Genomic DNA, 23,608 nt, shown 5'->3' on the forward strand with positions numbered 1-23,608 from the left:
AATCCTAATAATGGTGTAGGACTGATCCTAGACAATGATGGTAAAATTACCAATCATAATGCAAAAAGGCAGAAGTAGTCAATAAATATTTCCATTCTGTATTTGGAAAGAAGCAGAATGATGTATTCCTGTCTTACAGTGTTAATTAAATCTTTCTATTCCATCAGTACTTAGGGAGGATATTAAATAGCATCTGTGAAAGTTAAACATTTTTAAATCTGCAGAGCTGGATAACTAGTACTCAAGAGTATTAAACGAATTGGCCAAGGAGTTCTCCGAGTCACTAATGTTCACTTTTAACTAGGGCTGTCAATTAATTGCACTTAACTCAAGTGATTAAGGCAAAACAAGTTAACAAGATTTTTAAAGAGTCACAATTAATCACAGTTTTAATGGCACTGTTAAACAATAATAGAATACCAATTTAAATGTATTATAAATATTTTTGGATGTTTTTCTACATTTTCAAATATATTAATTTTAATTACAATACAAAATACAGAGTGTACAGTGCTTCCTTTATTTTTTATTACAAATATTTGCACTGTAAAAAAGATAAACAAAAGAAATAGTATTTTTCAGTTTACCTTATACAAGTACTGTAGTACAATCTCTATCATGAAAGTGCAAGTTATAAATGTAGAATTATTATTTTTACATAACTGCACTCATAAACAAAACAATGTAAAACTTTAGAGCCTACAAGTCCACTCAGTCTTACTTCTTGTTCAGCCAATTGCTAAGACAAACAAGTTTGGTTACATTTACGGGAGATAAGGCTGCCCGCTTCTTATTTACAATGTATCTGAAAGTGAGAACAGGCATTTGCATGGTGCTGTTGTAGCCAGTGTTATAAGGTATTTATGTGCCAGATGCGCTAAACATTCATATGTCCTTTCATGCTTCAACCACCATTCTTGAGGCCATGCTTCCATGCTGAATTTAAATTGGTATTCTATTATTGTTTAACAGTGCAATTAAAACTGAAATTAATCACAACTATTTTTTTAATCTCTGATTAATTGTAATTTTTTTAATCATTTGACAGCCTACTTTTAACAAAACTTGAAACATTGGCAAAATTTGAGAGGACTAGGAAGAGACTAGAGGCAAGTTAGCCTGACATCAATCCCAGGCAAAGTCATGAAAAGACTGATATGGATTGCAATTGGTAAAGAATTAAAAGATGGCAAAATAATTAATGCCAACTGTCATAAATATAAAGGGAAGGCTAACCACCTTTAAATCCCTCCTGGCCAGAGGAAAAACCCTTCCACCTGTAAAGGGTTAAGAAGCTAAAGATAACCTCGCTGGCACCTGACCAAAATGACCAATGAGGAGACAAGATACTTTCAAAGCGGGGGGGTGGGGGATAGGGGGACAAAGGGTTCTCTCTGTCTGTGCGTGTGTGTCTTTTGCTGGGACCAGAGCAGGAATGCAGGTCAGAACTCCTGTAAAGGATTAATAAGCAATCTAGTTAGATATGCATTAGATTCTGTTTTGTTTAAATGGCTGATAAAATAAGTTTTGCTGAATGGAATGTATATTCCTGTTTTTGTGTCTTTTTGTAACTTAAGGTTTTGCCTAGAGGGATTCTCTATGTTTTGAATCTGATTACCCTGTAAGGTATTTACCATCCTGATTTTACAGAGGTGATTCTTTTACTTTTTCTTCAATTAAAATTCTTCTTTTAAGAACCTGATTGCTCTTTTCTTGTTCTTAAGATCCAAGGGTTTGGGTCTGTGTTCACCTATGCAAATTGGTGAGGATTTTTATCAAGCCTTCCCCAGGAAAGGGGGTGTAGGGCTTGTGGGGATTTTGGGGGGAAAGATGTTTCCCAGTGGGCTCTTTCCCAGTTATATTTTGTCAGACGCTTGGTGGTGGCAGCAATAAAGTCCAGGGACAAAAGGAAAAATAGTTTGTACCTTGGGGAAGTTTTAACCTAAGCTGGTAAAAATAAGCTTAGGGGGGTTTTCATGCAGGTCCCCACATCTGTACCATAGAGTTCAGAGTGGGGAAGGAACCTTGACACCAACCAACTGGATTTTATGGGGGGAAAGTCATATCAAACAAACTTGTTATGGTTTGATCTCATAAATTAGATTGATTAAGATAATTGTGTCAACATAATAGAGTTAGCTATGATATTCTGATAAAAAGTTTGCACTATACAAAATCCACATAGCCCATTTCAAATTGATTAAAATCTCTTTAATTGATAGATCTCAAAGTCATTTTAAATGGGAAATCAGCAACTAATGTGGATATTTGTAGTGGAGTCCTGCGGGGCTCTGTTCTCCACCCACTGAGAATTCAATATCTTTACAAATAATCTAGAAGAAAATATAGAATCATTGCTTGTATAATTTGAACAGGAGACAAAAACTGGAGGACTGATAAATAATGATGAGGATAGGTCAGTTACACAGACTGACCTGCATTGCTTATTAAGGTGGTCTCATTTGAGCAACATGCATTTTAACACAGCCAAATGCAAGATCATACTTCTAGGAACCAGGAATCTGTCAGGGTCCAGACCAGTTAGGACAAGCTGCTGGCCTGCTCCCCGACTAATTTAGCTGTCAGGCAACCAGTGAGCCCAGTCCCACTGCCTTGGAATTGAGAGAGTAGCCATGGCCCTGATTGGCTGCTGGTTTAGCCACCCTACTTGTAAGCCTGGCCCCCTCATCATAGAATATCAGGGTTGGAAGGGACCCCAGAAGGTCATCTAGTCCAACCCTCTGCTCGAAGCAGGACCAATTCCCAGTTAAATCATCCCAGCCAGGGCTTTGTCAAGCCTGACCTTAAAAACCTCTAAGGAAGGAGATTCTACCACCTCCCTAGGTAACACATTCCAGTGTTTCACCACCCTCTTAGTGAAAAAGTTTTTCCTAATATCCAATCTAAACCTCCCCCATTGCAACTTGAGACCATTACTCCTCGTTCTGTCATCTGCTACCATTGAGAACAGTCTAGAGCCATCCTCTTTGGAACCCCCTTTCAGGTAGTTGAAAGCAGCTATCAAATCCCCCCTCATTCTTCTCTTCTGCAGACTAAACAATCCCAGCTCCCTCAGCCTCTCTTCATAAGTCATGTGCTCTAGACCCCTAATCATTTTTGTTGCCCTTCGCTGGACTCTCCCCAATTTATCCACATCCTTCTTGTAGTGTGGGGCCCAAAACTGGACACAGTACTCCAGATGAGGCCTCACCAGTGTCGAATAGAGGGGAACGATCACGTCCCTCGATCTGCTCGCTATGCCCCTACTTATACATCCCAAAATGCCATTGGCCTTCTTGGCAACAAGGGCACACTGCTGACTCATATCCAGCTTCTCGTCCACTGTCACCCCTAGGTCCTTTTCCGCAGAACTGCTGCCTAGCCATTCGGTCCCTAGTCTGTAGCGGTGCATTGGATTCTTCCATCCTAAGTGTAGGACCCTGCACTTATCCTTATTGAACTTCATCAGATTTCTTTTGGCCCAATCCTCCAATTTGTCTAGGTCCTTCTGTATCCTATCTACCACTCCTCCCAGTTTAGTATCATCCGCAAATTTGCTGAGAGTGCAATCCACACCATCCTCCAGATCATTTATGAAGATATTGAACAAAACCGGCCCCAGGACTGACCCCTGGGGCACTCCACACCAGCTGCCAACTAGACATGGAGCCATTGATCACTACCCGTTGAGCCCGACAATCTAGCCAGCTTTCTACCCACCTTATAGTGCATTCATCCAGCCCATACTTCCTTAACTTGCTGACAAGAATACTGTGGGAGACCATGTCAAAAGCTTTGCTAAAGTCAAGAAACAATACATCCACTGCTTTCCCTTCATCCACAGAACCAGTAATCTCATCATAAAAGGCGATTAGATTAGTCAGGCATGACCTTCCCTTGGTGAATCCATGCTGACTGTTCCTGATCACTTTCCTCTCATCAGATCAGTGACTGGTCAATGTGTACCATGCCTGCTCCCACTCTGTCTTTTGATGTCGATCCCTGGCTCTCTCTCTAGCCTTTGGCTCTGGCATTTGTCTTCTGTCCCTCCAGTACTGACCCTTGGCTTCTTCCTGGACTCTCCCCACCTTGAACCCAGTTCTACTCCATGGGCTGAATTCTCATTTCAACCACTAGATATGATTGCCCATGGCAGAAGTGGTTATAGAATGTAGGTGACACTTATAAGATGCAAGGGGCTGTATCCTGTAAAGTTATGACTCTGAAAGGGCCTTGAGAGTTACAGTAGCTAGCTAACTGAACATAAGTGCAATTCTGTAGCTCAGTGTAATTCTGTAGAGCAGTGAGTGAATGTGACCATTGGATGGATGGATGGATAGATAAGAGAATACGCAGTAAGAGAAGGGCTACAGTATTACTTCTGCATATGGGATTGTTTGACCATTACTGGAATACTGTGTCCAGTTCTGGTGTCCATACTTCAGACAGGATGTTGAAAAACTGGAAAGGGTTCAGAAAAGAGCCACAGGTTCCCAGATTTGAGGTCTGGGAAACATGCCTTAGCTTAAGTTTCTTTAGACTCACAGGTATTTAGTTTATCCAAGAGAAAGTTAAGAAGTGACTTTATCATAGTGTAATAGTACTACATGACACAGGGAAGAAATTTCTGATATTACACAGCTCTTTAATTCAGCTGAAAAAGGCATGATCAGATCCAAACGTGAGAAGCTGATGCTAAACAAATTCAGACTAGAAATAAGATTTATTTTTTAACAGTGATGGTAATTAACCACTGGTAATTCTTACCTAGTGATGTGCTGGATTCTTCATTACTTGTAGTCTTTAAATCAAAACTGTTTGAAGTTGATCACTTACAACAAATGCTAAAGCAGACCACCTGGGCATCTGTAGTTACCTGCCTATGTTTTAGTTACCCAGATTTTGAGAGGTTTGTATCTCTTATAAAAATTTACATTCAATAGCAATGGTCATCTTCTTACATTTAAGTTCCTTTCTACCGAAATAAATCAAACCCTTCCTTAGAAAGGCTTTAACTGCTAGCTTTCCTGTTCCACCCCACATTAATGACACAATATATTCCATTTTTGTTTTGTTTGTTTTTTGTTGCTACTTGACATTTTATTTTGTTGTGTACCTTTATGTACAAATAACTAGGTTTCAAACAAATGCAATGTGGAAATCAATTCTTAGTGACCTTAAACCACACACACACACACACACGCTCTCTGACCTTCCTTATGTCCCTTGAGGCTCAGAAGTTTTCTTTGCAGCCCTAGCCAGGTTGACTACCTTAAACACTCTAGTATGTGTTTAAATCTAGTTATGGACCCGAATTAACAACCTGGATGTGAACATCACTGAATTTTTGGGGAGCAAGGGTGTGTTCAGAATCCCAATCCAAATGTAGCTCTAAAATGAACTAAACCAGAGCTCCAGTTCCAAACACCACTCTGGCTGTGGGAGAAAGGGTGAAGTGAAATCCATATATCTGCAGCTCAGGCCCCATTTTATACTGGTTCTAATCTGCACTGTTATGGTAAAATGTATGAAACGAAGGGCCCAGTCTTTGTGAAGCTAAAATTCTCATTGTCTAATAGGAACTTTTGATGCACAGGGAATGCTAGATCAGACCCAATGGCAGTAATCCTACTGGCTTCAATGAGAACAGTATTAGACACTAGAGAGTGGCATGTGACAGAGGCTGAGTCATCACCATTTTCTTCTAACACTGAAGAAAGAACTTTTACTCAGCCCCTCCGTCTGCTATACATTTAAAGAAACAATACACAATCTCACACATAAAACATAGGGCTGGAGTGGAGGCGTGCCCTGGACCTGTAACAATCGATAGGGCAAGAGAAAAGCAAAAGTCGGCGTGAATTTAAGAAGTATTGATATTGTGAGTCATTTGTTTTTTTTATAGACTTTAAGTCAATTATTAAAGCAAAGCTCACTTCTGGGTACCTTTGTTCAGTTTCATGTGGCTGAAATTGAGGATTAACATATGACAGATGAATCTGAGGGTTTTCTTCAGTTGGCAGCCTCTCTCAAAGGCTGAGGCAAATCACATCACCTCTTAGGAAAGAGCAGCTTGCAAATGTAGGCTTCCAAGCAGCCATTGTGTGCATGTCGTGTAAGTTCACGGCTATGAGCCTGAGCTGCTCTTGGGGACATTTTTCTCCTTTCTGGAGCTGTATCTCTAAATTGTGTTGCATTTCTCTGGAGCAGGCAAGATGTTCTTGATGATATTAAGTGTGACAATCAGAAGTAACAAAATAATAAAAACCACAGTACAACTAGTGCTGTATAGCCCAGAAAATTTAATTTCTTTTGCTTCAGAGTATTTCAGTACTTAGTATGTGCTCTGTTTGATAAAGAACCACTTTTTTTAATTCCTTAGCAAGGAAGTTTCTTTCCATTCTTGATTTAAAAAATTAAATGTTATCACTGGGCAAAGTGCAGAGAAAGGGTATATTTTAAAGAAAGTTATATGAATTAGGAATTATGCAACTTAGCTCACTTCAAGTTTATATTTGTCTATCGATTCATTGGAGCTTTACACAACTCCCATGCCATTTATAGGAGTTACGTGCCACATACATTTCCCATGCATTGCTATGAGAAAAAGCCTTTTTGTACATGTTTGGTCAACTTTGTTAATCTGCTGTGTAAGGAACTGCTCTTTCCTCCAGTGACCTGAATGGGAGTTTTGCCACCAACTTCAGTGGGAGCAGGAGCAGGAGCAGGATGTAAACAGGGTAATTTCCTACCTTTCCCTCCCTTGTCTCCCAACTTAAGTTGAAAATGAATTTAAAACATTGTCAATTTGGCACTGGTATGGATCCAAATAATACTTTTCCTTTATTTGCAAAGCATGTGTCACTTTTGTTTTAAATGTGTTTTAATATTCTTCACATATATTCTTATGTTTAAAAGCATATGTTCTGCCAAGGTTTAATGGGGAGTAGCTGCAATAAAAGATTAATCTAAAATTCATATACATAGGAATAATCATGAATCTTTATATAGGTAAATACATCTGCGTTATACTATAAAACAAATGTAGTACATATACACTTCATTGCTGGATGGCACAAAACATTATTGGTAAATTCTTGGGTAAGTATTTGCTATTGAGGAAATCAAACATTCCTTATACATGTAGGTCTTTGGTGAAGAAAGATTGTACAAAAAAGTTTCAGAAGAATTGGTGTCTGCAGTCTATAACTCATACCACAATCCTACAGTAGCAAACCACTGTGCTTACCCAATTAATTATATAAAATTCTAAGCAAAGTGAAGCAAAAAAATATTTTGGCCATTACCTTCAGAATATTTTTTAACATTTCTCCTCAATTGCCATTACATGCACCATACACTGTTCTGATGAATACACATGATGTAAAAGAGTAAAATGAGCATTAAAATCTTTAGCTTTGACTTATCCACAGATAGAATTCTAACATTTTACTTTTTCAAGGATAAAATAGAATCAAAAATTCAAAGAATGACAATTTCCATGAGTATGGATGAGCAAGTAACTTAGGAGTGAATCAAAGCCAGAGAGTTGCATTAGGTCATGATCTACAATGGAAAAATGAACTTGTACTTCTCACTGTGAGCCAGCCACCTCATTTTCCTCCAAGCATGAGAATATCCAGATAATAATAAACTAAATGTTTTCTTATTCACTCAATAAATACATTGACAAAACAGCAATAAGGTTGTGACACAAACTTAGTAATTCTTAAAAAGAGAATGTATACACTGAAAGCAGTTTTAACTATTTTGATAATTGCAATCCAACTTTAAAATCTGGTCCCTTGTAAGATACGATGCCCCTGTAGCACTTAGCGAAGCTGCTACCTCCACCGACAGAAGAGCTTCTCCTATTAGTGTAGGTACTCCCCCACCTCAAGAGGTGGTAGCTCCCATTGACATAGGACTGCCTATAGCAGGAGTGAGCAAACTTATTGGCCCAGGGGCCACATCTGGGAATACAAATTGTACTGCGGGCCATGAGTATTCACAAAATTGGGTATGGGGGGGTGAGGGCTCCAGCTGGGAGTGCAGGCTCTGGGGTGGGGCTGGGGATGAGGCATTTGAGGTGCAGGAGGGTGCTCTGGGCTGGGACCAAGGGGTTCAGAGGGCAGGAGGGGGATCAGGGCTGGGGCAGGGGGCTGAGGCACAGGGGGAAGCTCAGGGTGCAGGCTCTGGGTGGCGCTTACCTCAAGCGGCTCCCGGAAGCAGTGGCATGTCCCTTCTCTGGCTCCTATGCGGAGGTGCGGCCAGTCGGCTCTGCACGCTGCCCCATCTGCAGGCACCGCCCCTGCAGCTCCCGTTGGCCGCAGGAATCAGTTCTGGGTCCGATTCGATTCGATGTCTTCATCAATTATTTAGATAATGGCATAGCGAGTACACTTATAAAGTTTGCAGACAATATCAAGCTGGGAGGGGTTGCAAGTACTTTGGAAGATAGGATTAAAATTCAAAATGATCTGGACAAACTGAAGAAATGGTCTGAAGTAAATAGGATGAAATTGAATAAGGACAAATGCAAAGTACTCCATTTAGGAAGGAACAGTCTACTGAACACATACAAAATGGGAAAGGACTGCCCTGTAAGGACTACTGCAGAAAGGGATCTGGGGGTTCTAGCTAAATAGGAGTCAACAGTGTAACACTGTTGCAAAAAAAAAAAAAAAAAAAGCAAACATTATTCCCAATGACATAGTGCTGGTGTGGACAGTGCTTAGGTCACTTGTGTCACTCAGGGGGTGTCTTTTTCATACCCCTGAGCGACATAAGTTAGATCAATTTAAGTGGATCAACCTAAGTGTAGTGTAGACTTGCCCTTACACTAGGAACTGTAGGGAATGGTCTTATTTCTACACTATGGCTCTCATTTAATTTGTGTGTATACATTTTCCAGTACGGAAAGCTCAAATTCGGCAGGCATACAACCCATGGAATTGCAAGGGCATACATGAGGGTAGACTTTTAAATGTGTTGCATTCAGGTAACATACAGATATCCTCTAACAGCCTCAGATAGTAACCCAAACCGAGTAGCTTAGTACTTCATTTACATTGTAATTTTAGCAGCAAGTTTAGTGTCTGGAGTAGAGTTTTACTTTAGAAATTCTTCATACGTTTCATTCCTTGAATGGTCAATGGATCATCACTCCATTTTCAATGCCCAATTGTCAATCACTTAAAGATACTCAGTATTTCATGAAAATATGCAGCTTTGTTCAAGCAGCAATATATACAGGGCTGGATTCCTCTCTCTTTTGCTCCTGCATAACCCCACCAATTTTGTTTTAGCGGGTGTGGTGCTCCACATGCAGAGACATTTTGGAAGGCACCCTCTCACCTGCAGATCAAACCCCAGAGATACCAGAATGGGAGTGGAGTCTGCCTCTGGAGAATGGACTGGATGGCTACAGTGCAGCTCTGCATCCATTGCCAAGGGGAGAACCTCTTCCCTCCAGCACAAAGCCGTGTTCTGTCGGTTTGGAACCTAGTCAAGCCATAGAGGTATAGCTTGGCTCCGCACCCATTAACCTGGTAATCCAGCATTTGGCCTTTTGCATGTATAAGTCAAGTTAGAGAACAGTTCAGCCATATAAAGATATGATTGTCTATTAAGTCGGCCATCTGAATTAGTATTTTATAGTCAAGGCAAGTGAGACAATTAGTGCTAATGTAGTTTAGGTACCTAAGACTACATCTACCCGGCACATCCCTTACAATGGAATGAAGGGTATGCGTAGTTACACCCCGCAGTGAAAAGCAGGCTGAATCTGCACTGTGGCATGCAGCTATGTTTGACAGTGAAGGGCTCTGGCAAGGGGAGGCACCGGGGAAAGAGTCTGGCACTGGGACACCACATTGCTAAAAATAGTAGTATAGATAGGAAAGGCACTGGTTGGGCAAGCAGAGATCTGGGTACATACCTAAAGGGTTCAGGCGTGTCTTTACTCTACTTACCTAAGCAGTGCCTCACCATCTACACTGGGCTAGAGGAGTGTAGTGTATGTACTCTGCATGCCGTCAAAAGAAGGGTGCAGTGTAGACGTACTTAAGTCCCAGTTTTGGCTCTATCGTGATCCCCAAAACTCCCATCATACCCTGTAGGCTCCTAAACTCACGTGTCGCCTAAGTTTTCAGGGTAAAAGTTCCCTCTGCACTTAAGTTACTGCTGCCTCGCTCCAGGCATCCAGACACCTAACTGCCACCTAAGCCTCAGAGCAAATCACAAACTAGGGAAAGGTAGGAGTTTGGCCGCCTATCTCATGTACGGGGCCTGATCTAGTAGGCAGCCTCTGAGCATGCCTACCGGATCCAGTCCCATTCAGAATATGGCTAGAGAAGCAAGAGGAAATGATGGTGCTGACCACATTATAGCTCTTAGCCCATTGGTTAGAGCACTCACTGGGGATGGGGGATACTCAGGTTCATTTCCCCCTTTACACCAGAGCAGGAGAAAGGTTGTGGGGGCTGCTCTTTAAATCCTTTCCAGAGAGTTCTCTAACCCCTGAGCTATTCTGATGTTGAGTCTCCCTCAGCCTCTCCTGTTGGAGATGTTCCTCTGTGGATAAACAATGAACAAGTGATTGGAGCAGTGGGACTGGACCCAGGTCTCCCACCTTAGGGCACCCACTGTGAAACAGCTTCAACAGGAGAGATTGGGGAAGCCCCATATCCAATACCCCATTACTCAGTGGTTAGAGCTCTCTCTTGAGAGGAGGAAGACAACCGTTTAGATCCTCTCTCTTCCTTTGCTTGGTAGGGGGAATTGAACCTGGATCTCCCACAGTCCAGGGAAGTGCTCTAACCACTAACTAACTACACCTACCCCCTGGCAGCAGCTCACCATCTAGAATGCTGCCTTTTGTGGATCACATTCTTAGGGGCCTGTCTCACTGTCCCCATTAATTGTACAGGGAGCCTAGGCACCTAACTCTGGTTTGTGCATCATAGTGTTTTTCCTGTGATTTTTTTCCCCTTAGCCCCTTAAAAGGTAGGCACTGTGAGGCTCAGTGTTGGAATGCTTAAGTCCCTTGTGGAGCCCATCCACTGTAATTACCAGAGAGAGACTATAACCAGGTGTAGCCACACTGCCTCCCTGTGTCCCCTTCTGGTGCAGCACAGGGCAGCAGCGCTCTACCCCCACTTCCCCCCTCTTCTTCAGCTGAGCTGTCTGGCCTCCAGCCTATCCTGGGTAGGTCCTGCAAAAATTCCACCCCTTCCAAGGTACCCAAAGTCCAAAATAAACACACACAAATGTAAACTTCTCCACCCCTCCTGAACTCTGCGGAGTGTCCAGGTAACAAATGCTTCTGTCCCTCCTGGACATGGGTAAACCTAAGTCAGTTACTGGTAGCCCAGGCAATCACCTTGGATCAGGCCTACCTTTCCTCAGGAAGGTCCTGGTAGACAGCAATCTTCATCAGCATCTCTACCACAATGAGAGTTTAAGATAGGCTTTCCTTTCTAGCCAGACTCCAAGTGCAATGAGCTCCTCCCTCAAAGCCTGGCACCTACTTCAGGTGTCATAGGGTGGGACTGAGTAGGCTGCCCCAGCAGCCCATTAATCTTTTCCTGACTTGTGCTGGGTTTATACACCCATCACAGCAGGTCTTATACATGTAACGGGCTCAAGGCAGCTGTGTTTAAGTGCTCTGCTAAATTGGGCCCCTTGTTAAAAAGCCCCGGGTTGATATTTACAAATTTTAAACATTGGTATTAAAGTGTTGGGTTTTACATATTGAAATTAAAATGGTTTTTTAGTTCAAGTATAGAAGAGAGCCTGTTGTACAAGTCATTTGCCTCTTTTCAGTCTCTCCTCAATTTAATAAACCACACCAAAGAAAATAAAACTTAAATAGATAAGTGAGTGGAGTGGGTCAAATTTATGTTCAGAAATTTTAGCTGGCAAAGAGATCAAATAAAAGCACAGAGCACTAATATAGTAAGTGAGAAATTATAGTTAATTGTACATTATATTAAAGTTGTTATATTTAATTTCCTAAGTTACTTCTATTTTACTATATCTAAGGCCCCTTTTTGTCTAATAGATCTCCATAAATCTCTCAGCCTATAGCTCTGGAGATTACTTGTTATCCTGGTTGATTTCTTCACCAGGAAGAGGCCCCATAAAGGTGAATGCAGACATACACAGCTGCCCAAATTCGCCCATATTCCAGGGCTAAGAGTCAATGAGTGGCTTTAAAGAACAACATGCAGGAATAAAATGGGCATGCTTAATGGTAAGTTCACCTACAGCTGACTGAGAGTCATCCAAGGAAGAGAGAGTCTTAAGGAGGACCTCATAGGCCCTCTCCATGCCCGACATCTCTGAAATGGAGTTCAGGTAAGGAAAGGTACCTGGGTCCACCACACTAAAGGTCCCCCCGCATCTCAGTGATCTGGAAGCAAGAGGAAGGCACTCTTCCTACACCTCAAACACAGGAGCACCAGCACCATTAAAATGGGGAGCATCACCCCTTTGAGGTTATGCATACTGTTTTCTTTTTATCTGCAGCAAGACGCTACAGGAAGAGGGCTAGAGGCTCTAGGCAAAACTGCTACAGCAAGCCAGAGAGAGACGAAGTCGCTTCAGCAATAATACTATTTTCCATTGTCTAATAAAATTCCTTGCTAAGTGCTATAAGAAAGCAACTTATCCTTTAGCATTGTTACAACAGCATTTGCTGCAAGAAAAAGTCTGTAGGAGGAAGCTAAGTGGGAAGGGAAATTTGGTGAAGTCCCCAGATTAATTTGGTTGGGGGAAGGGTTTGTCCCCAGAAGAAAACTAGCCAGGGTTTCTACCCTCCAGCTTCAAATGCCTTGGGAAGCACAGGGTCATAGAATTTACTTTCTCTATTCTGACAGAGTCAGTCTATTGAGCCTCAGGTCATGGTGCGGAGACCATATGTTTTCTTGGGGGGTTGCAAGGGGAAAGGGCAATGGGCATTTTGGTGTAGTGTTCATTTTATTCTAGAGTGGAGATTTTTTCCTGTTGCAATTTGTATTGAATGTGTTGGCTTTTAAGAAATTGTACACAGGAATTGCCATACTGGATCAGACTCCTGCTCCACCTAGTATACGATCTCAGAGACCAGAACTTTTAGAGGTAGGTGCAAGATACCCTATTCTACAGATGTAGAATAAGCAACCCCCTAAGAAAGTCTCCTCCTTAACTCCTAATAGAGATTTGTTTAAGACCTGAAGCAGGGAGTTTTGTGCCCCTCCCAGAACTTTCTTAGAATTTACAATTCTAACTCTGGACATTCTTATCCATAAAACTATCCACTCCTTTTTTTATACCTTACTAAAGTCTTGTCCTCAATGACATCCTGTTGCAATGACGTCCACAATCTAGTTATGCATTGTGCGAAAAAAGATTTCCTTTTTCCTTGGTGCTCAAAACATTTTAGCAAATGAAAATGTCTGTGTTTTCATACAACAGAAGAGGTTCTATAATTGTCTTGGTAAACACAGTAATTTTCTTAGTGTCGCAGAAAGTGTTGAGGTTCTTAGTGCAAAAACTGCTGGTCAGTGAAGAACTGTTTGAAATGATACGCTATCATTGTCAACAAACAGGATTTGGTAAAGCATATGTTCCCCTATGTTAAATTCTCATACCTGATGTTTGAGAAGCTCTAGTGACTCCCTGCTTTGGACAAGGGGCTAGAAATTTGGCCCAGGAGTAGCCTGGAATTTAGAGAGGGCTCTTTTGATGTCCCCATGACTATCCATCTAAATGTGGAGTTAGAGTTGCAATTTGTACATGCGCAGAGCTTTCTATGAGGCTGGATGCTAAAAATCTCTGAACATTTCATTTCATCGAGCATGCTCCAGTCTACAGCTTCAGGGTCAGCGCTGAAATTTCCCTGCAATTGCTCCTCCCAGTCATCAAGGCTCACAGCACCTGCTTTTGCAAGGTACAAGAGGACAGGCTCTTGCCACCTCTCACGTCCTTTCTACTGTTCCAGGGCACAGTAAAAAGTGATCACTTATTTCCCCCTGACTAATGACAGGTTGCACAAAGCTGCACAATATTTGCCAGCTGCGTGTGGGCCTTAGGAACATGTGCTGCACTCAGAGTCAGAGATCATGAGTTCTCATCCCAGCTCTTGCACTGACTAGGGTTAATAAATCTGTATCTGTCATAGCAAGGCCTCACACCCTTATCTTATGATGCAGGCAGGTACCATTGTCCCCATTTAGAGGATGGTAACAGATATCACACAAGACTACTTTTGGCAGAGATGGGAACAGCTCAGGTTTTTATTATGGCAGAAACAAGTCATATATGTGCCTTGGCTCTGCATCTGTAAAATGGGGACAATATTTTCTTTTCTCTGGGAGGAATTGTAAATGTAAGTTTACTAATGTTTGTAAAGTACTAACACAAAAGCTCCCAGGAGGAAAGTACTATATCTTTCAGTGCAGGGTGCACTAAGACATAGACCACACACTGAATGATGATAAAAAGACATATTGAACGGCTGCTCATTCATTGAGCATCCTATACACTGAATGAAGCAGAAGTCCTGTGGAAAAGATAGTACGTGATCATGTAATTAAAGGCTATCATAATACATACACACAAAGTACCTAAGATTATAGGGGCAACTTTATTTATTGCATGTCCTGATTTTTTTCAGTGCTTGACTTTGTAAAAGTCATTGTATTTCAATATTTTGTCTGTATGTATACACATACACACACAAAAACGTGCACGTACCTTCCACTGCTATCAAGAGATGCTACACACATAACCAAAAGCCCAGATAAGGTGCTTTGTTTATAAACGCAGCATTACTTCAGTTATTGACTTTATTGCATTTATTGTATAGAAAAATAACTGGCATCTCAGCCAGCACTGTGTGGCAAGTGTTGGAAAAAAATCATTTTACAAGAAAAATGACAACTACGATGTGCATAATTATCTGGTAGCTGAAGAGATTACCAGATAACCAAACTATTCTGCACAGAAGCATGATATCTTTATGCATAGAATGAATGACGGCTGCTTCTCTATATTCCCTATACTGTCACCTGATTTTATATGTTTGTAATTGCCTGTTTTGGTTATGTACATTATGAAGCATAATTATTGGAGGGTACAGTACATCTTAATATATGTGTCGCAGTAGTCAGAGTTCTTAGAGAAGACTGCTTGTGGAGGAGAGGTATAGAAGAGGAAAGAATTGATGAACACATTTTTCATTATGAACAAACTTGATAACAGCCACAGTGTTTGATAGACTGCCTGTGAACAGCTGATTTACATTTCTGTATTGTTGCATGTGTCTTGCCTTGGCTGACTGCCATAAAGGGTATTGTCCAATTCATTGCTCCCTGGAGCGTGCTTCCTATCTCTTTGCAGTTAGAGGCACCAAATCTTGTTTTTTATGTGACATAGCATCTACAATCTGTCAAGACAAAGCTTTTGAATATGGCTTTGCAAATTACTGTCTTAGACCCAGAATTATGATAAAGTTAGCTTTCTCTCTTGCACTGAAAGTTGCTGTTGCTGCTTCAGGCACCAATTAGAGCTGGCTTACATCTCTTGGTTAAGTTAAAAAACCCTACCCAGCATTTAATTACTGTGAAAAAATGTTTATGTAGAAAAGTACTAACACATGATCTTTGTAAGCTATCAAACATACTTATCAGTTACAATGGGACAGCACAGATCTGGGAAACAGACCCAGGATCTGTTCCCATCCATACCACACACTTTGGCAAGGTCATGTTTTCCCCCCAGGTACTTTCTTAGTTATTTACACCTGTGCAAAATGAAACCTTATCAGAGTGGCAATGTTTTACGCCTACTTTGCTCACCTGGAAATGGCTACAAGGAGTACTACACAACAACAAAACAAAAACAAATGACTCACACAAAAACAGTCCCTCTGTAGCAGTTTCTCCACCTGTAAAAAAAGGAATAATACTTACCTCACAGAGGTGTAAGATTTAAAATTTATTATTTTAATGGCTTCAGATTTCCATGGGGAAGGGGCTATATAAATGCATGATTTCCATACTTTACCCAGAGAAAAGATCTCTTACCAAGCCTTCCAGATGGCTTGCCCTTATAGAATTTCAAATATTAATTAAGGATTCATCAGTGAAAGATTAATACAATTAAAAGGAGTCATTATCAAAATTAAGCTCCATATTTGCCTTGCCTTTTATTCTGTGTTTAGTTACATATTGTAATATGTAGTTTAGCAGCTCAACAATACTTTGCTAAGAAGTTTGGCCCGACAAGACATAGTAAGACAGTTTGTGTGCATGCATGCACGCACAGGAGAGATGATGAAACGGTGGTGCGGAAACAAAAACAGGGTGAGGAAAATAAAGGCATGTATTTTAAGTTTCCACTAGTCCAAACCATAGGTGAAAGCAGAAGTTGGGGAAAGAACTGGAACTGTTCCAAGACTGTAGTGTGAGAAGATGTGGATTGCAGGGCATAAGTAAAACTCCATTTTATTTCTATAAAGATATTATGAGTCTACACCTGCAGTTAGCACTTGCTAGATGATAACTCTTGCTTTTGAAATATTTACAGTGTTAATATGGACAAAGACACTCAAGGAGTTTTTGCTCACCATTTTATTCTGAAGAGGAATTTCTCCCCTTTATAATTCAAAACTGGCTCCGACCAACACTTTGAAAATGAACATGCTCAAATATTGAACTGATCAAAATCAGGATAAAGAAAAGTTGTGTTTTAAGACTACATACCAGCTCCACATCTGTCATAACATTTCAATACTGCACTGTAGTAATTTTATGAACACTTTATGTGACTTGGTCAGTGAAGAGAAGTTATTGGGGGCAGAGTAGTAGAATGTTTATGATATACCTATAATGCTTGAATTCAGTGGGGTCTTACTCTGTGCGTGGAAGTGGCACAATGGCTTTCCAGATATGAACAGCCAAGCCCATGATGGAAAGACAGTTACATCCTTCCAGGATCTAGGCTGAAGTGACACAGTTGTTTTGCCATACTGAGAGGCCAGAGACCACCTAAAAAGCATCTTGATCCCTGCAAAAGGGGTTTGAGGAGGGGAGTGAGAGTCACCAGGGGCTATCCGCTGACTGTCAGTGAGCTCTGACAGGGAGACGAGGGGACAGTGAGAGGCTCTGTGAAAGAATCTATAGGGAGCTTGTCTTATTAGTAAGGTCTCCATGTGGAAGAAAAGTAGATATCTAGGAAGCAGGCTTCTGTATAGGCTATTTAAAGTTCTCTGAAATGCTTTTGTTCTAATAAATACTTTGCTTTAAGTAGGCTGTTTGGTCACTGATTACCACTGTCATTGATACAAGTCAGACCTGCTGAGCTAATCATGCTCATTACTAGGAGTTACAACCCAGGGCCCAGTCTGAGTGGCGGAATCATGTGATTCCACCCCAAGAGACAAGTAACAGCTCAAGGCCTGAGACCTAAAGGGGGTGCACTTAGATCAGGAGGGATCAGAGGTGCAGTTACCCCAGTAAATGTGACAAAGCCCATCTCCATTTATAAAAAGAATCAAATGGGTCCTTGCAATTCTTGCATAATTAATAAGTATTTTAAGGAGGGTTTTATCAAAAATTAATTGATGCAATTTTCTTTTAATTTCTTTTTTTTAAAAAAAAGAAATCCTGTAAAAAAATGCCCCTTTTCAAAATTTCTTAATTCTAATTTCTAAGAAAATGCCAGTCCTCTTAGTCTTTCACTGCCCTTCCCCTTTTGTCTACTGGAAAACAGTTTAAATGGGGGAGTAACACTTACTTTTAAAAGTGTTATTTTTAAAGTGAAACAGTTTCTCTCCAGTGTTAGAGTTGAAAGTTACTTTAAAAAGCAACTTTATTTTGACTGTAACACTGTCTCCCACTTCAACTCTCCTTAAGCTACACAAAGTAACACTGCCCCTCCACCATGAGGGATGTTTTGTCTTCACTTTTTCTTTAAAAAATTCTTTCCCCTTCCTCCCCCCCCCCCCCCCCCAAAAATGTGGAAAGCAACAGAGAGGAGAGGGATGTCAATTTTTTTTTTTTTTTTTTTTTTACTGCTACTACCTTTTCTAATGGGCGGAGAGGAAGTAAAAAGAGTGGGATTTTCCCCACAAAAATTACAAAAATAATTTTCATTCAAATTTGTATGAACTTGTTTTAAAATTCATTTTGTTAATTTCTGGCAAGAGGAAGGGACTGATTTTGATTGGTCTAGTTACACAAGAGGGCATCAAGTTCTTCAACACTTCTCATTTACATGCTACAACAATACTATTCAGCATTTACATGTTCAAAACATTGTACGAATGAACCTCCGTGACATCCCTGGAAGGTAAAATTTTAGTATGGTATAATTTATGTACAGGATATACAGATAATGGAACAAATACTGATTGGTTAAGAGACTTAAACAAGCCCATCCAACACACCATTGGCAAACTTGATATTAGAAGTCCTAGTGCTTTATGTACTAGCCAGTGTTTCCCAAACTTGGGACGCCGCTTGTGCAGGGAAAGCCCCTGGTGGGCCTGGCCGGCTTGTTTACCTGCCGCATCCGCAGGTTTGGCCGATCGCAGCTCCCAGTGGCCGCGGTTCGCTGCTCCAGGCCAATGGGGGCTGCGGGAAGTGGTGTGGGCTGAGGGGCGTACCTGCCGCCGCTTCCTGCAACCCCCATTGGATGGGCACAGTGAACCACGGCCAGTGGGAGCTGTGATCAGCCAAACCTGTGGACGCAGCAGGTAAACAAACTGGCCCAGCCCGCCAGGGGCTTACCCTGCACAAGCGGCGGAACAAGTTTGGAAAACACTGCACTAGACCTTCTACTTACTAGATTTGATATATAAGACTTGATTATTTAGGTATAAGTTGGCAGACACTAAAGAGGTTTATGGATTTGGAATTTTGATCCCTGCTGTTTTTTTATGATTTAGAGTTGGGTCAGAACCAAAACCTTGGATAACACACACACCCACAATTTTGGGCTAAATTTGAAATCTGGAGCCAATTTTGAAACTTACATCTCACTCCTCTCTAGTGAAAGTATTTTAATGGTAGTATTTCTGTTCTATAAGGGCATTGTCATGCATGCCTTGTACCAAACAGAAGAGATGGAAGTAGTCTTTATACCCTTTATATTTAAGGTGATGCATACATAACCGCATCTCTATTCCTCTACCACATGGTGAGATATAAATTCTAATGATTTGATGTATTGGGAAATAATGCCACTCCCATGGCTAGGTATCTTCAGCAGAGAGGAAATAAGTACAGGAGAGCTTCCGTTCCAGACTTCTAATTGACTTTTTGAAGTCATAACCCCTTGTATCTATAGCAGTAATGGATGGTAGAAGATTGGTGCAAGGACAATAGAGGGAGAATCCAGTATAGATTTAAGTGAATGATGGAAATACTTTTAAAGTCCAAACTGGAACTCTTACATTTTTTCATTCTGGTAGGCCGCTGTCCTTAGTGATATTGTTGAAAGCTGATTAGGTTTATTAACAGTCTAAAATGCTAATCAATTTAAATTGTAACTTAAAAAAAACTTCGGTAATTTAAATCAGCATGTAGCAGAAGATTTGTATATTACCCTGAAGCTAACTCATTTATTTAGTCAGGGAAGAGATGGCCCTGCTAACCATGATTCACTTTTCTGATGTTTTAGGTGAACAGCTTTTGTCAAAGTCATTGGTGGCACAAGCTGTTCAGTTGGCGTGGGCCAGAAAGTTGCTTTCAAACAGTGACTGGCTGCTTCTTTTTGTAGAATATAAGAAATCGCTAACAGGTGTGAGGAGGAACAAAATGAATGCATAAGGAGGTGCTTCCATATGCTATTTTGGAAGGACTGTGAGGGAATGAATAAATTTTCATGTATAATATTTTCTTTAGAATGTACATATGGCACATGGATAGTGAATTTTTATGCTCTATTTCCAGAGTTCATTCTTGTGGCATCTGGGTGCTGATGTTTACATACTCTTGTGATTAGATATTGACTAGGCTTTGAATATATTTTTTTAAAATGCTACTTTAGGACTCGTGCAAAGTATCAGCAAAATCCTGGAGACTAAAGCCTACTTCATTCATAAAGCTGCTACAGCATGGAAAAAAGGCAAGGCAAGGTTCCACCTACCTGCCAGCGTCTTAACCCTGACCTGGAGGGAATCATCTCTGATTTGAGTGTAATTCTCTCTCTGTGATCAGTACTTGGCCTGTCTGCTGGGGATGCCTGCAAAGTAACAATTATAGCAGTGTTTTTATACTCACCGCTAATTGGTGAGGCTGTCCAGGAAAAAAAAAAATTGAGGTTTCCAAATTTTTGTCCTACTGCAGAAAAACCAAGAGGGGGAGGTCAGTTTGAGGCTCCACCAGTAGCCGATTGGTGATGGCACTCCCCTCAAATGTAGGTGACCCAAGTTTAGGTCCTTGCTCCACCCGAATTGAACCCTTTTGCGGGTTCTAGAAACTGTTTTGCTGTTTAGGCCTTGGGAGAAATTTCCAAAACGGCCTAAGTCCCATTTTCAAAATGACACAAACCTAAGTCAATGGGTCTTCCAAGCCTAAGTGACTCTTGAAAAAGGGAATTAGGTAGTTTTTGGAAATTTTACCCTTCAACTACATGAGAAAGTTGCACTAGTTTAACATGTTTTTAAAACGGATTTAAAGTGATGCAAACACTTCTAGCCACTACTTTGATTTTAAAGAGCAGTCTATTGCCGTTTAGCTTTATTGAGGAATCTTTTTTTAAAGCTAAATGAAAATAAGTCTGGTTTAAATGGAAGTAAGTGTCCTCCCAGACTTTGGCACAGGTTTATCTGAAACAGCTTTAAAACAGCTTTAGTTGAATTGGTGCAACTTTGTGTAAACAAGGCATTAGTGGCATTACAAGTGTGCATCACCCTGTTCACACACAAGAGCAAATTCTGCTCTCCTTTACACTAGTGTAAATCTTAAGTAGCTCTCTCTGGTCAAAGGAATTACACTAGTGTAAGGCTGGAGACCTTAAGAGCAAAAAGGTATCCAATGATATCTGATAGCACTTTACACTAAAAGAAAAGCCTCCAACACACATCAAAATCTTAGACTTAAGAGAACAGTCAGCACCATCGCCCCTCCTCCTGCCCAATTTCTCAATGGCACACGTTGCACTTTCGTATCTCAGCTTTCTCTTAAAAGGGAAGCCAAAAGCTCCTCCAAGGCACCCTGTGCCCTCTGTATTCCTCATCCTGGGTATAACAATGGACAAGTTTGGCTGCTACAGTAGGCTTACTAGAGAAAAACCAGTGTGTGAAGAGGTGAGTAAGCTGATATTTATTTGTGAGAGGATCCATTCAAGTGATGTTTATCAGTGTCACACATTTCTTACTAGCTTTTTGCTCATATCTTTGTCTGTCTCAGGTTGTTTGTTCAATAACTGTACAACAATCATCGCTGGATGTCAGGCTGCTAGCTGGTCACCTAGGTATCAAAGAAATGCACATCTCAATACATATCAGACCAGAAGGATGCGATTAAGTCTGGTGGACTGTGAACACCATTACTCTGTACCCCCTGGAAACAGACTAACATTATATAATACCTAAATGGCTTCACTGGGTTATGTAAAAAGTAATTCAGCATTAATTTCACCTGTGTGGAAAATTTTAATACAAGGAACACCCACCTTCCTAGTTCCGAGGTACAGCAGCATGGTCACGCTTGTAAAAACTGAAATGCAGGTATATTGCTGATTGTAGTTGCAAGTGTGTATGTTCTGCTATTTCTAAGTCCTACTTCAAATAAGAAAAATTTAGAGTAGTGTTCTGAAAAACAAGTGCAGAGCATTCTTGTGGAGGGGACTATGGGAATAAATAGCAATACTGCTACATTTTCAGTAGCATTCTACAAGAAGAGAGACATCGAGGGAAATGTGTATAATTGATCGGGGTGGGGGGTTTGGCTACTGGCATTCATCCTTGTTTTATATTATCTGAAAAATAATAAATAACCAAAAATGGTGCCATCAAAACAAAATTGGATGTCCACATTTTACTTTAATTCTTCAAAGATATTAAATTAAGCCCTCTGCAAGTCTCACTTCTTCCACGAAGCTCTTCAAAAATAAACTGTGCTAGATTCATGTGTCACTGTAGTCTCACTCCAGTACCCTCACTCCCCCGCTTGCATCCACGATTTTTTTCTTTGTAAGATTGTAAGCTCTTTGGGGCATAGGTTCAACCATGTACAAAGACTTGGTGGAGCCAGGAGTGAGAATTCACAAGGACCCCAGCAGTGTGGAGAGAAACATTAACAGCCTATTATTTCAGGGGGTAGATGGGGATTTAAAAGGCAAACTTGGCCATTATTCCACCTCGCCCAGCTGTGTTGCACCTTTAGTAAGGCATGTCTGTTGGAGTAGGCTACTGTAAAGTGCTCCATGAAAGGGAACTCATTTACTTCAGTGAGATTTCCTCAACCGGTGTCCACAGAAACACATCCCTTAGTGTGTTTGTACAAAACATGGTTAGGGTCTCCCTTCGCTGGAGAAGTAATTTCTATCTCAAGTAAATATACCCGTACTAGCTCTAATCAAACTAGCGCTTTCAAAATGGAAGTGTAGCGGCCATAGCATGAATGGCAGGAGGAGCTGGCAGCCCACGTACATGCCTAGGATCTCAGATGGAATCTTAATCAGGGTGGTTAGCTCTTCCCACGGCATTTTAGACCAATACAATTCATTTACAAAAGTACAGTACACTAGAGAGGACCAAATCCTGCAGACAGTTTTTTGAAACTAAAACCACAGCAAACAATGGCACCAGATCATCATCATAAAATCTGACAGAACCAAGGTTAGGCATAACAAATGATAAAGTCAGGCACAGAAGTAGACAAACAGATTGAGGAGCATAACTTTGATTTGGCCTTTGGCTGAAGATTGATGCCATTTCATGGAGAATGAAAGGCAAATGAATTTTGTCATCTTTGTCTTTTTTCTTTTGTGCTGATTTTATGGCATAAAGAGTGCAGATGAATAAATGGCACTTGCATGACTCACTTATGGAGCCTGGAAATGTCCAATAATATACCTATAAAAGGAGGCAACTGAAATTATCTATTTTGATTTGATAAATGGCTTCAAATAGTACTTATCAGTCAGTTTGCAAAGGCCTTTCCTACACAGCATTTGTCATCTCATCTTACTTCATGCCTTTCGGCTATGCTGCCTTTAGTTCAGGGGCATCAGAGAAGGAGTGCTCCCATTCTGCACTGGTCTGGAAAAGAGACTAACCTAGACAGGTGAGGGAAAGCTGTTCTACATGACTAAAATGTTAGTCTTTGTCAAAAGCATGTACTTGAAAGGGCTTTTTCTTTTTAAAAAAAGTGAATTCTGGAGCTATACTTGAGTTTTCTTTTAACTTTATTAATCACCTTTCAGTGCTGTAGTCCCATAATTTAGCTCTCTATCACCCAGTAATTGAACACACCAGAACACCACTTAGCCTTTCATACTGGGTTCTTCCACACTTGCATTGTAGGTGTATATTTATGTAACAGCATGGCCTCCCACTACAGAGATCTAGCTGCATTATCAGATTCTTTGATAAGCATTATACATGATTTGA

Source organism: Natator depressus, chromosome 1 (genome assembly GCF_965152275.1).
Source record: "Natator depressus isolate rNatDep1 chromosome 1, rNatDep2.hap1, whole genome shotgun sequence".
NCBI classification, from domain to species: Eukaryota; Metazoa; Chordata; order Testudines; family Cheloniidae; genus Natator; species Natator depressus.